Raw genomic sequence first — 15423 nt, 5'->3', positions numbered from 1 at the left:
TCTGAGGCTGTTAGACTTCAATCCGGTGATTCATGCAGCTGGCACACAATAGATTCCACCTCTCTCCTCACTGCTGCACAATATCAAGCTAAACAAAATGTCTTAGAAAGCTTCAGTACATGTAGTTAGCCTGTCACGGATCCCCCCCCCCCTTTCCCTCCCCACACACACACTCTCTCCTTTTTTTCTTCTGCTGAGCAAAAGAGTCCAAATGCCCAGCACCTGCCTTTTTACTGACATTTCCACAAAGGTAAAGGAATGAACCTTTTGTCAATTCCAACCAAACGATCTGTTTTGAAACAATGAGATGAAAAGCCTGGGCCCCTCTCCTTGGATTACAGTGCAGAGGCTTAAAATAAAAGACACTTGATTTTATTGATTTAATGAGGGACGGAGGCTTTTGCTGGAGCATCCCTTGTGGCAGAGGAACAAGCCTTGTTGGCAGGTACCTCCACTGAGGCACTTCTCTCCCATTTGTTTGGTTTCGCGATGGTGCTTGTTTATGGGTTTGGCTGTTATGATGACCCCCCGTGTTCCTTCCCGTGCGGCGTGAAGCGGTCAAATGCCTGCAGTGATTTCCGTGTGGCTCTCTAGACAGGGAGCCGCGCAGGGGAGGCGGCACGGTACCGCAGGAGAAAGAGCTGCGGGAAGAGGTGACGGGGGGAATGCACATCTTTGAAAAAAGAAAAGTCAAATAAACCGGACTGGAAGAGAAATAGCACTTCTAGCTGCAAAAGAGATGGTGCTCAAAACCTATTATTTCTCGGCAGAGTCTATTTCAGCTAGGTTTCTAACCCGTCTGCGTCCGCACCGGTGGCAAGGTCCCCACCCCCACCTCTCCCCCTCCCCCTCCTCCTCCTTTTCCCAACTTTGAATAGTGAGGAGGCTAAGAGGGTTCGGACACGATTTTTTTTATTGTGAACGGTCCCAGACACAGCTAGATAATCTTTTTGCCTTTGTTCTCTTCTTCTCTGGGGTTTCTTGTGATATTATTATTGACATGTTCATATGGAAATTTTGGCATTATATGTTTCTTCTTTTATATTTGTCCTATTTTTTTCTCCATACGGTCTGACTTCATTGTCCACTGCGCCGTGTGAAAGGGACGTTGCCAGTCACCTGCTGACCAAATGCAAGCAGCGATCTACTTTTAATACCGAATTGGACCGCGTGTTGCTTACTAGACATGTGGGGAGCCAGGATTCCTCTTAATAGGAGCATATGTCCCTATACACTCTGTACATTTATTTCAATGTATTTATACAGTCCACCCATAGATGAAACACCCCAATTCCCTCTGGTGTTACTGTCTTACTGATTGCTGGCTTAAAGAGAAACAGTTCCTAAGAGCATATGGTTTCCAAAACCCAGCCCTTCCCCCTCCTTTTCAGTCTACACAAAATAAGCCGCTGCCCCTCCCCCGACGGCTTCTCTGCTCTCTGCCCAGAGTGAGTCTGAAACCAGGGGGCAAAATCATTAGTTCCCAATTACCTTAAGCCATGTACGATAACCTCTCTCAAGGGCTGTTGGTAAAATATGCACACGGTTCCAATGTCTAGACAGTTATGAAGTATAGGTGCGGGGTTGTGCGACTCCAGAACCCCAATGCATCTCAAACGCAGTGCTTTTATTAAAGAAGTGTAATCACCAGGATAACTAATTACGTCAATACCACATAGTTAATTAAACCCATTATAGTTATTATTCCCATGGAGAGGAGGTCAAATAAAGCGACCCTCATCTTGATTCTACTATCCTAACAAAAGAAAAAGAATATTAAATAAAACATAACACGGACCTCTTCATCTTCCATCCTTTTTCTTAGGTGCTTAATAACTACCTGGTATGTCCCCCAAGAAGATCTTCAAGGGTAAGCTAGACCCAAAGATTGCCGGGCTCTTCAAAACACTGCTTTCAAACTTACCCGTACTTCAAGTAAATGATTACCAACTGTTTGCTTGATTGGTGCAAGAAGCAGTGACAGGTAAAAGTGAAAAATAGAATGTACGGCCACTGTGTTTTTATTAATATCTTGCAGAGAAACATGATGGAGGGCAGTGCTTATGTCTCAGTTCAATCTGGTTTCATGACTAATGACAGGAAGGTGGCCCGTGTACCCCTCCCAACCCTGGCCAAGGACTTCCAGAGGGACACACGGAGGTGAGGTATTAAGGCTCATCGAGCAGACTGAAGGCACACATGACATATCCCGCAGTTGCAACAAAAACAAAATCTTCTGGCTCGGACACTCAAATCCGAAGGAGAATTCAAATATGACCGTGGAAAAGGAGAGATTTCAAGAACTCTATTACATAGGGACATAGTTTGCCAGAGCAAGAATGTGGGCAAAAAGACACACATCTCCCCACCCACAAACACACGCACACGCACACGCACACACACACACACACACACACACCTCACATACTAATCTCTGGAAAATAAAACCAAGATATTTTGATTCCCCTTGCCTGAAAATTCACCAGGTCATTATATCACTGTCACACCTTCTTCTCAAAGCAGTTCATTGTCCATCGAGAGGATTTGCATTTACTTCTCCTGATTAACAAAGAAAACTTTGTATAAAAGGGCTATGCACTGAGACGTGCAAATGTGGCCAGCCTGACCCCCTGCAGGAGAAGGCAGACAAGCAGTAGGGAGAAGAGGTAGATGAGGAAGGGGAAAGAATGCTTTGATCCCAGTGCAGCACACACAATGGAGCAGCGGCAACCCCAGCAAGCCCTGACCCTGGGCAGGCTGGAGTTTGGCGCGGAGTCACCGAGCGGGAAGCAATATAATGAGTAGCGTTTCATGCGATGGTGAGCGCCATAAGCCTGCAAAATCTCTGCCCTTGCTGGCTTTGCTGGTCACCGTTGTCCTGATTGCTGTCCACGTTACTGCCGCGGTGCTGTCGCTGTTGTTTTCCAGCTCGGGAGATCCTAATATCGCGACAACTGCCAGAGGGGCCCGGGGACTTTTCAATGAGGACACGCTCATAAAATCGAGGCTGTGAGCAAAAGGCAGCACCATCCCATAGGCTGCATGAGGAACAAAAGGTCAGGTGTTAAATCCCTTATTTGTCCAGGGGTTTAAGCTGACATATGCGGCATTTAGTTTAGATGTAAAACAACCTCGTATCCGCCATCCACAACCCTCACCCCTGCCCCAAAAGCTCCTCCCCAAACTTTTTTGTTCTTCCTGGGGAGCCACCATTGCTACCAGTCACGCCCCAGCAGAAACACTGAGGGAGGGGTCTGTCTTTCCTTTTCGTTGTTGTTGTTTTGTTTTGTTTTGTTTTGTTTTGTTTTGTTTTGTTTTTTAACTTCTGCTCCTTTGCTCCTTCCTCAAATCAATGGCCAAATCCGGGGAGTCTCTTGCCATCAACCGACCACCTCCCTCCAACTCCTTTCTATCACCACCCTAATCACACCTGTTTTCTCTCTGCCCCCCCCCCCCCAATTTCCAGTCACATTCCCCTTCCAGTCCCTGTTACACAACTCACCAGATTATCTTTCTAAAGTATTATTCTCATCTGATTACTCTTTGGCTCAGAGCATGCGTTGATTGCCCAGCATTATCCTGTAGAATAAATTATAAGCTCTCAGTTTGCCCATAAATTTGTCTCCATTCTGACTCTGTCCCCTGTGCTCTCAGGAGCAAGATTTACCTCTCAGGACTTCCTTACCTGTGACCTATGTCCCCTCCCTGATTGGGTCACACGCTTCAGACACTCAGGCCTTTGCCCTATATGTGTGCTTTGCCCCTAATCCCCCTCACCTTACATCCTTGAACTCCCACACATTGTTCAATGGTCATCTAAATGCCTCCACCAGGAAGCCTTTCTTGATGTGCCTCAGCTACAGGTGTCCTTATCACTCTGATTTTCTAGACCATTTTTTAAATATGTATTTTATGACCATTATCATAATCTGCCTGTAGTAAGTATTGATCATATCATGTCTTGAGATTTTAAGCTCTGAGAATTCAGAGACCATCTCTTCTGATCTCGGTAAGAGCTTACCTAAGTATCTGTCTATTTTTGCTGCCCCTTTAATGTTACACGTATATGACTAATTCAAAGAAGAGAGGCAAACTATAATTTAAAAAAAAAAAAAAAAAAAAACTATGACACAAACTTGGAACAACCCAAAACAAAAAGCAATATAAATGTGATAGACACTCAGATGAATTATCATGTCGTGTCACCGCTACCACTTGTATATAACTACCGAAGAATACAGAGTGATAACTGAATAAACCAAAGACTGCCATTCTGGATGCACACGTGTAATGAAACTCCAAGTGATTTGGAACCCACATGAGAAACCATGGGCTCTTTAAGGTTTTACTCCTTATAGAATTTACTTTGTTTAGTGATTAAGAAAAGCAATTATTCGGGTTGATAATGATTTTATTGTTTGAAAACTGACTTCTCCTCCTATTGGATACATGAGGTATAACCTACTGAAATACAAAAAAAAAAAAAAAAAAAAAGAAAAAAGAAAAATTCTGAGTCTAGATGCTTAGAATACTGACTCTGTGGGGCGCCTGGGTGGCGCAGTCGGTTAAGCGTCCGACTTCAGCCAGGTCACGATCTCGCGGTCCGTGAGTTCGAGCCCCGCGTCAGGCTCTGGGCTGATGGCTCGGAGCCTGGAGCCTGTTTCCGATTCTGTGTCTCCCTCTTCTGTGTCTCCCTCTCTCTCTGACCCTCCCCCGTTCATGCTCTGTCTCTCTCTGTCCCAAAAATAAATAAAAAACGTTGAAAAAAAAAATTAAAAAAAAAAAAGAATACTGACTCTGTCACAGCCTGAAATGAGCCCCAGATGGTTCAGGGTTTACCATCAAGCAATGGTAATGATATAGAATATGTCATTGTCATCCCAAGAGGTCTTCTATAAGGGAACAAAAATATAGAAGCAGTTTCTGTGTTGAAGAAAAGAAGGAAAGAAGTTAAAAAAGAGGCAGGGGAGGAAGGAAGGAAGGAAGGAAGGAAGGAAGGAAGGAAATAATGGCCCAGAGAGAAAGACAGAGAGTAAGGGAAAAGAAAGAGGGAGGTAGGAAGTGGGGAGACAAGAGAAGAAATGATATATAAAGGAAAATCTGAATGAAATTTGAGAGGATGACGAATCTGGAGAACATTTAAGTGACTCCCCTAAATTTCTGTCAGGTTCTTCATCAGCTGCCTCAATTTTCTTCCTGACTTGGGTTCTTGTCAGCTCACTCTAATTATAGCTTTACTAGCAAAATGAGAACACATGGACGAGGAATGGTCATGGATAAAAAGAAATGGCAACCCTAAGCCTAATTATAATAAAATGTCTTCCTGTGAATGTCCAACAGACAAAGGTACCCAGTCTATTCTTGAATAGCCCAATGTACTTAAGACATCACCAGTACCACACATAAATATTTCCTTCCAATGGCTTCCCATTTTCTACAAGATCTATGATCCATAGGCTCTCTAAAAACCAAGCGCAGTTCAACACTGAAACCTCAGTTTCTGCTACACCTCCACTCTCACAATGTTCTCTAGAAGTACCAAAAGCCTCACAATTTCCTGGGGGTGTTCATCAGATAATAAAGGAGAGATAGTCATTTTAAGTGAGGGATTCAATGTTGACTCAGAGTTGCTGGAGAATATAATCTCTCCTCTGTGAAGCCTCCCTTGACCTCCTGGGTGCTGTGGACACTCCCTTACAAAAAATCTCTGACCTGTAGCTTTCTTCTCCTAAAGTACTTGCCCCGCTCTATTGGGTTTCTCTCTTATGTTTGTGCCTTCTCTACTGAACCAGAAGTTCTGAGAGAGCTAGAATATTTAATCATTCCCGAAATCGGAAACCTTCACAATATGCCTGATACATATTAACAGCAATACTGGTTGATATATGCATCAGGCATTCAGAAGAATTCTGCTTTTGTGAAACTTAGCAGAACTATAATAAAAAATCCTTTCATTGTTGGGCACCTGGGTGGCTCAGTGGGTTCAGCGGTCAACTCTTGACTTTGGCTCCAGTCGTGAGCTCACGGTTGGTATGACAGAGCCGTGCGCTGAGAGCCTGCTTGGTATTCTCTCTCCTTCTCTCTTTGCCCCCCACCCTGCTTGTGCTCTCTGTCTCTCTCTGAAAGTAAATAAATAAACATTTTTTAAAACCCTCTCACTGCTTAAAATATTGTCAAATATAATCATATTTCATCATTAGGTCCATGAAGACATTTTTTATCCTCAATTTTAAGTTGAGCCAAGTGTTACTAGTCCAATTAAACTAACCAGAAGAACTTAGATTAACCAGTTGAAGATTAACCAGTGTAGAAGTTACTGAACTTCTCTAGGCCTCAGTTTTTCTACTTATAAAATTAAAATATTTGATGTGAGTCTCTTTAAAACCCCTACCTCTCTGTAATTATTTATTTGATCTTAGAATGTAAGACTCATCTGGACAGGATGAACTCTAAATCTAACTTAATTCTAAAATACCGGTAGGATCAACTCTCAGGTACTACTTCTGCATGAAACTGAGGGCACTCTGAAAACATAAGAATAGACAATATAAGGAATAAACAAAGAACAGAGGCCTCCTGTAGCAAACAGCTAAACGGAAAAATACAAATAGCCAAAATCGCATTGTATTAATGAAATGGAAGAAAGGTCAAGAAAACTCACAGCATGGAGAACTATTATAATTTCCAGCAGTTGCTGGCTCTTTCTGTAATCCTGCAGATGGTAGACAAGAAAGGGAGATTTTTAAATTTGCAGGAGGATAGAAGAACCATGAAGGAGGACCAAGGAGCTGTACAGAGTAAAGAAGATGAGGATCAATAAATTTGATGTATAACTTTCTGGAAATCTTTTCACTCCACAGAGAGGACACATTTTTCCCCCAGATATTCATGGATGACCCAAAAAACCTGTCATGAAACAGGCCACCAAATGGCTGTAATGAATTCCAAAAAAAAAAAAAAAAAATCAATATCATATGGACCTTTTGATCTAATCACGATGCAGTAAAATAAAAAAAAAAAAAATTAGCAAGTGACAACTGTCAAAATCCCATGTAACTGTAAACTATACAGCATTCCACCCAAAAATGCAATGTAAACGTAATGTGAAGAAAAATACAAGAAAAAAATTGTGAACATCTACAGTGAAATAACAATGAACATTTACAGGTCAAATTCTGGAAGTGAAGGAGTACTGAGAGAAGAGTTTTCATTTTAAATACATTTATTGGAAACCAAGAAAGATTTAAATAAACGAGGTAAGTGATTACTCAAAGCGCTAGTAAAGGAGTGACCAAGTAAACCAAGGAAGCAAGAAGGAAATAATAAAAGATAACAGCAGGGAATGCCAGTTAAAGATGGGGGATTGGATGTGTGCCTTTTATCCAGCCCTTCCATAAACCCCATAAAACAATGGTGAAGGGATCTTTTGAGGCATAAATCTATAAAGACAAAGAGCACAGAGGATGAAAGAATAGCAATAAAACTTCAGATGATGAAAAACAGAAGAATAAGTATTAAATGGCTTAGCAAACGAAAAAAGAGAATCCTAAACTGGTAGCAGAGAAATCTGAGAAACTTTCATTTGTCTCGCAAAACCTCCCTTACACTCAGATATTTTCAGCACCTGCATCCCTAAAAGTGAGGGTGAAAGTGGAACCGAACAAAAACAAAAGATGACTGATGAAGACTGTTTGTGAAACAGATGTCCATATGCCCCCCTCCATTCTGTGTAAAAATCCTTACCCCACCCAACAGCGGAATCGGAAGCTCTCTAGAGACAGTAAAACAAAAATTCCCTGCCTTTGGGAGCACCAAGTCTAGTGGAGAAAAGAAATGGCATGCTGCATATTGTGGAATTAACGAAAGGCTTACGTACTGAATTTGAGATCTCCATTCCTCTCTCCACTTAGTGAGGGATGCCAATAGCCCAGCCTTAGAACCTTGCAGCTGGAAATTGGAAGATTTGTCTCTGGGAAAACTGATAGAGCAAAGAGGAGAGGCACTAAGATACTGATGTTGCAGTTTGCCTGATAAGACAGCCAGTTTAGGTGACAATAAAGCCCACAGCTGACAAGTTCCAACCATGAACGCAGAGCCTCCAGTCATCTTGGCAAAACATCACTCTTAAATATGACCAGGCATTGAGGATGAGTGAGATGAGAAGGAAGTGGGAGGAAAAAGAGACTTTCAAGGAGAAGAAAACTAAACAAAGAAACAAATAAAGCTATTATCACTTTTAAAGAGGTAAGAGAAGATATTGCATCCATGAATCAAGAACAAGATTTCGGTCAGCAAGGAACCATGAGAAAACATGACAGAGATCTGGGCTATGAAGATGATATTAGTCAACATAAAAACGCAACGTACGTTCTGAAATTAATGTTGGGGAAATCCAAAGGCCAATAGAGTAGACTAAGAGAAGGCGAACAGGAGAATAATTATTAAAATATTAAATTAATTAATTAATTAGATCAATAATATTAAATATAAATAATAAATTAATATTAAAATATTATTAATATATTAGCAGATCTACTAATATCAGCTAAAATCTACTGATTGAAAATACTATAAAGACCCAAACAATACAAGGGGAAGAAGCAAAGTCATGGTCTCTCATGACAACTGGGTAGCAGCAAACACCAGTGGAAGAGAATACAGAGGCCAGGAAGAGTCCCCTGTTTAAATGGACTCTGTATTCGATACAGGTTGGCACTACTCATTTAATCAAGGAGTAGATACGCACATATACACAAAATGTTGCATATTTTTCAATTATATGCATATAATTAATGACAAATGTGTATTGAAAAGACAAATTTGGTTGAACCATTTGCAATTGCTGATATTTGGCAGTTTTTGACCTACATAAATATCAACTTCATAAAGTTCAACCTAATATACTAGATGCTTAATGGTCACTTGTGAAAGAACAGCTATAGAGGAATGGACTAAAGAACAAAACAAAAGGATGGTCGTTTCTGGATGTGTGAAAAGCTATGAACTGGAAATAACTCCACGCACCAGGAGGTAATGACGGTGGTAGGTTTGTAGACCAACTTACAAAATTATAACTGATGGAAAAAACCTTGGTAGATGGAATTCAAAGTTGTTATGTAAAGAAAAACAGCAAAACTATAAAAAAGGGAAGACAGATGAGATAAGAAATGATAAAGCTGTTTGGGGAGAGGAAGAAATATTTGAAAAATGAATAATCATCACTGAGAGAAAGGGTACAATTAGCTAAATAGGCTCTCAGTGAAAAACAACAACAAAATGCCTAAAACTCAGAGGACAAAAGGAAAACTGAATATGAGAATTTTTAATAACACTTCAGGATCCTCCCTAACCAAAACTAAAAGGCAGACTGTCACACTTTCCTCAATGAGTTAGTGGTATTAGCGAAAGCAAGGCAGATGTCCAACACTTTTTTTCCACCTCCTTCCACCAGGCCGCCATGCTCAGCATCATGTCCAATACATGCTAAGTTCACCAAATGTGCTTGATGAAATCTAGTGGGAGGGGGTGATGGTAAATGATTTTGTTTTTCCCCTTGAGAGGGATTTTCCTTTCGATTGCACAATTCTTAAACTCCAGATTTAGAAAAAGACATAGGCTTCCTTCCCATATTTTTCTGGGTAAGAGTGATTTCTCTTGCCCTCTTCAACAGACACTTATGACAGTGAAAATTAAGCCTGTAAATTACATATATTAGACGTGATCATGACATGATACATCTTCTACTTATAATTTAGGTGATCTTATATAATGTGCCAGACAGTAATGTTATCATTATTTACAGAACCTTGAATGCAGCAGTAATCATCAATCTAAATGTCCGTACATTATCCTTAACAGAGCAGCACAGTGATCTATTCTAGGTTAGTGCATAGGGCGTAGGCTGGAGAGATCAAACCAGGAGACAGAAATAGAGATTTCTCTGTAGCTACATTAACGATCTTCTGAGTGTTCTCTTATCCCCCACCCCTCCCTGGACCACTCTTCCCTTACTTTGGTGATCCATTAAATCAACTTCTTCAAGCATCTCTGTACAGTTAATCCTTTACAATTTTCACAAATAAAGCAAAAGGTGTGGTAAATTGCCAAGGACATTAATTACACGAGTAGCATAAAATGTTTGCACATCATACTCAATAATCTCTCAAATGAAGACTAAATTGCTGTGCTTGCACTTACCCATACTGAAACTCAAGTTCTTTAACAATTTTAATAGGCTTTAACGTTTAATTTGCTTAAATTATTACTTTGTTGATATAAATAGGATGTTTATTTACTCTAGCCTAGCAAGAACTGAAAGAGGAAGCCTCTAAAGGCAAAATACTCAATTACGTTATGTACCAGGAATCTATGAATCATAACACAATCATTGAGGCAAGCGTCTTCCGTCAATCTCAGAGTTGCTGTCCATTCGCAGCACGAGACCAGAATGAAAAAGCTAGGTAGCTCTCCAGGTCCTCCTGAGTCATTTTGGTGTATAAAACTGGGTTCTCTGGATTGAACGTCCAGGGTGTCTGACCTTCCCCAATTTTGTGTTCAAAACCACTCTCTGGCCGTGACAGAAAATACAGGTGCTCATAAATACCTTTTGACTGAAATGAGTCTCTTTCAACTATTTAGATCATTTTTGCCTGCTTTAACCACAGACAATTGTTGATTCTTCCTTACCTTTAAGATAAATAATAATGCCCCCAGAACATTGTGAATTCTCAGAACATCTACTACAAACATATTAACCAAAAATACAAATGAATTTGTGTTTGCTTATTAGTTGGGAATTTTCCTGTGCCATTTCTTTTTACATATGCACACATAAACTTGTGTGTGTGTGTGTGTAAATAATTACGTTCTAGACCTACAGCTTTACACATTTCAAAAGGTGTTCTGGTTCCAGAGCCAGAGGAAAAAAGGTGAGCGATGGGAAGCCACTACCTTGAGGAAGTTAAATATATGTTTAACAGTCTTTCAACTAAGGTCTCATTACATAAAATTTAAGATGGAATTTATAATAAATTTACAGAATTTATATTATGTAAATACATTTTCAGAAAAAATATGTACATTCAGGTACTGCAAATTACTAGTTATATGATCTCTGGCAGAGTACTTAATCTCTCCAAACCTTAGTTTCCTGGCCTAGGAAATAGAGATAATAACAATTACTCTATGGGGGTGTGGTAAAGTTCAAAGGAAAGAATGAATGTAGAAGTAACTTGCTCGTTTGAGTATTGTATGCACGACCTCCTATGCACCCAGCCCTAAATCTTTAAGTTTAGAGAGAATATAAGAAGAATGCAAGGTAGATTCTTTTCCTGCAACAATCCCAGTACCCACTTGGGACCAGGAAATAATTAGAAAATGAGACGGAACTACAGAAAACTAAGTTGTACGGTCCAGGCTATGTGTGCAATAACAATTCTAAGAAAAGAGAACTTAAAATGGGCTGGAAATTATGAATATTTTCTTCCCAAATGGAACAGGCTAAGCTTTGCCTGAACAAAGAAGCAAAGATATCTAACAGCTGCTTACCACTCTCTGTTGCTTAAAATATCAGAGGAGTATGAGGTTTAGGCAGCTCTGAGGGCTGAGTCATCTTCCTTCTAACTTGGTATTTATTCAGGACGCAGCCCTCACCCTGATGACAACAGCATTCCTGACCTCTGAGCCGCTCAAAATGCTAAGATGTTTCTGAAGGTGAAATGGACACCTCACGCAGATTCCCGGGTGGTTACGGTTCCCAGCTATGCGCTGCCTCCCCGTTTTGTCGCGGTGTTTGTTCCAAACCAGAGAGGTCTTGACAGCTGAAGAAGAGGAACTAAGGCCAACCGAGAAATATCCGAGATTGTCTTCTCATGATGATGCTTAAGGCTCATAGCTGAGGTAATTATAGAAAGGACTAGAGCCCGAGCCTCTACGGTGTATCTATCATCCCATGGTTTGGTGTCCCTTCTCCCCCCCTGGAAACGATCTAGGTACATGGCTATATAATTAAATCCCATTTAAATATCATTGCCTTTTATATTCCTCAAGTAACGTGGGGACAATTCTTGAAATGTCACTTGTTCTTCCTTCCCCAGGAGCATACCTTCTGATGGAGCCGGGGGAAGGTAGGGCTTTGAGGCTCAGTGTCAGCTAAGGTGCCTGCTCCCGCCCAGGTGGCAGCCCTTATTACATGGGTAGACCTCTTCAGGGCTCCGTTTTCCTGCCTGTTCTCCCTGCTTCAGCTCTCTGAAGTTTATTTTGGAATTTTGTCTTCTATTCAGTCTAAGAAATACTCTTAACTGTTTTTTTTTTTTAATCACTTAAACAATATATTTTATTGTGGCAACCTCAGAAAATACAAATACAAGGGGAAAAAATTTTCCTTAAAAAGGTTTAATCAATTCATTTCAATTGATAGGAGGGCCTATTTTTTTTTTTTTTTTTAGTTTATTTATTTATTTTGAAAGAGAGAGAGAGACAGCATGTGCATGCAAACAGGGAAGGGGCAGAGAGAGAGAGAATCCCAAGTAGGCTCTGTGCTGTCAGCAAGGAGCCCAACAAGGGGCTCAATCTCATGAAACCCTGGATCAGACGTGAGCTGAAATCAGGAGTCAGATACTCAACCTCCCAAGCCACCCAGTTGCCCCCTGTGAGAGCCTATTTTGAACAAAGCTCTGTAAGTATCAGATATGTGAAATTTAGCAACGGAGATAAAAGATAAAATGATAGTTATTGTGACAGACAATCTCATTATATTTTAGGTTCTCATCTCCTCACATCTTGCTATGTGTAAACAGGGCTTTTGTCACTATTTTTCCAGGTGAGGAGGCTAAGGCCTAGATAGGTTCCATAACTTGCCCAAGATCCCACAATTTATAAAGTACAGAGAGCAAATTTAAACCCTGAATATTCTAGCTCTAAAGCCTGGGCTTTTTATACTTAGGTTGTCAGAGGGAGAATTATGAACAAATACAGAGACGTATTAAAGAAATAAAATTTAAAAAAAGGAGGAGGAGGGATCAGGAAACAAAGTATTTCCACTGTTCTAGATGATGGTGATTTCTTCCTTTCATAAGAGAGGAGATGTGGAGGGGTAGGCTAAAAAGACGTTGAGGCCATTGGTGGAGAACTTTGTTACTGGTCATCACTTTGCATCCAATTATGTCAACAATGAGGAGTTACCAGTGGCTGACTAAATATGGAGGTGTTAAGAGTAGCTCCAGGTAAGGGCAGTAGGTGTGTGGGGTGGGGATCCCTTGTAAAGATTATTTTGAAAAACAATAATAAAATCCAGTCATTCTGATTGTAATCATCACCTTGTGCCTAAAATTCTAAACAGGGAAGTGATCAAATACCCCTCCTCTTCAAAAAAAAAAAAAAAAAAACAATTTGTAAATTTTACTCTTAAACAATTGCTGTCATTAATGTTGAGTTTTAAAAATACATAGTAGGGGCGCCTGGGTGGCTCAGTCGGTTGAGCGTCCGACTTCGGCTCAGGTCACGATCTCACCGTCTGTGAGTTCGAGCCCCGCATCGGGCTCTGTGCTGACAGCTCAGAGCCTGGAGCCTGCTTCGAGTTCTATTTCTCCCTCTCTCTCTGCCCCTACCCTGCTCATGCTCTGTGTCTCTCTGTCTCTCAATAATAAATAAACGTTAAAAATATTTTTTTAATAAATAAATAATAAAAATACACTGTAAAGTTTCAATGATCACATTCTAATTATTTATCCTTTACTAAGCACTGTGTTCTACATGGAAGTTATTTCAGCAAACTCCCAGTTATACGGTTAGCCCCCAACACACCCACGCTCAGCTGCATGAATCCAAGAGTAAATTGGGAATTTTTGAGTTTGCCTTGGGCAGACACAGCTGGGATTGTTGAGTCAAAAAAATCAGAACTTGAGCAACCTCACTGATGTCATTGTATGGGATCGCTTGGAGTTTTCTATTTTCTTATAATAAATGCAAAATACAAGTGTAATATTTTTGCCTGAAAAAGTGCGAATTTTAGTTCATACATAAAATATTCTATGAAGCTGAGAAATCTTCAAAATTGAAACCATCCATTTTATTTGTTGTTTGAAAAGATTAAAAAAACTATGTTGATTATTATTTACTGCATGAAAATCATTTCATCACACAGTGGAGCTGGGGAAAGGGGGTTATAAAAATGACCCAGTCAGGGTGTCAAATATGTTAGGAATGCCACTGGGAATTACTGAATGTTTTTGATGGGAGGAGTCACAAAAGAATGGTCAAGGTGAATCATAAAAGACACCATCATTAAATCTGCATGTGCTTGTATATATGTCTAGTTGCCTATATGTTATAACTAGAAAAGGAAAAAAGCAAGGTACCTGTTGTCAAAACAATACAAATATTAGTTATGGAGAGTATTCTGGCATGGGGTCTTGAGAGGTTGCTGTGTTTTCAGGGTACAATATCGATTCTACCTCCAGCTGGTCTGCCCTTGAAAGCAGACAGTTCTCCTTTTTAACTGCCAGGAGAGAATACTGCATCAAGGAGTCAGTAGGAAATAAGACAATTTAGAGGCTTTTGTCACCCAAGATCTCGGGAAACGTCAGCTGAGAAAATCATTCCTTAGAGTTTTTTGTTAAGGATGCACGGTTGTCATGACTTGTACTGTTGTTCACAATATTCCATACACATCCCTACGGGAAGATTATACTTCCCCATCCTATAGAAGACTGGCCTGGCTCCACAGCCGACTTGCTTCAGCTAGTAAAATGTCAGTAGACGTAACACGGCTTTTGGGCAGTTTTAAGAGTCAGTGTGTGGTTTGCTGTGTTTTTTTCCCCAGTCTCTGTGATCACGAAAGCATGGAGCCAATAATCAGTTGGGTTCCTGAGTGACTGCCGTGCGCATTACTCTTTTGTCAAACTATGATGAGTATATAGCATGGACAAGAAATAAACACTGGAATTTTAGGCGGCTAAGACATCCCGGTTGATTATTTGTCATCACAACACCAACTAGCCCAACTTAATTGCTAGAGCAGTCCTTCCACTTGGGCAGATACTCTCAAAACTATACCCAAATGTAGCCAGACCAGGAGAAATTACATTTGTGGAACTCATTGTATAGATATCGGTAGAACTGCTTTTACTGAATAGCAGCAGTTGATGTGAAGTTCATCCAGATTGAAAGACACTATAAACATGCCTCATAAAACTCATCCTGGTCCACACCTAAGAATATCGTCATGGTTTAGGAGCATTCTGCTGATGTAACTTGCTGAACAACCTCAAAAGAGGCTCTCAGCTTCCTGGAAATCAACCTGAAAAAGATGAATTTGACCAAGTTTATAATATGAAGCATTTAAAAGACAGACATAGGCACTGATTTTGCTCAGGAGAACGTTAAGAATCCTTAACGCAAAGCCCAGCCAGAGGAGGAAAATGT

General features: G+C 40.5%; 1 long non-coding RNA gene across 3 annotated transcripts in view; it reads right to left on the bottom strand.

Annotated features, from left to right (window-relative positions):
• Positions 1-895: 895 nt before the first annotated feature.
• Positions 896-15423, bottom strand: part of LOC122220440 — a 29385-nt gene continuing 14857 nt past the window's right edge. The window contains exons 4-5 of one of the 3 annotated variants that reach the window (XR_006202849.1): positions 3503-3579; positions 896-3038 (exon numbers count right to left, since the gene is read on the bottom strand). This is a non-coding gene — a long non-coding RNA (uncharacterized LOC122220440). Of the gene's footprint in view, positions 3039-3502; positions 3580-13735; positions 15299-15423 lie in introns of those variants that run through there. The other 2 variants (XR_006202847.1, XR_006202850.1) reach the window with 2 other exon arrangements.

The sequence above is a fragment of the Panthera leo genome, chromosome B2, assembly GCF_018350215.1.
Source record: "Panthera leo isolate Ple1 chromosome B2, P.leo_Ple1_pat1.1, whole genome shotgun sequence".
NCBI classification, from domain to species: domain Eukaryota; kingdom Metazoa; phylum Chordata; class Mammalia; order Carnivora; family Felidae; genus Panthera; species Panthera leo.
The sequence above is the reverse complement of the archived record's forward strand: the minus strand, read 5'-3'. Positions and strand labels throughout refer to the sequence as shown.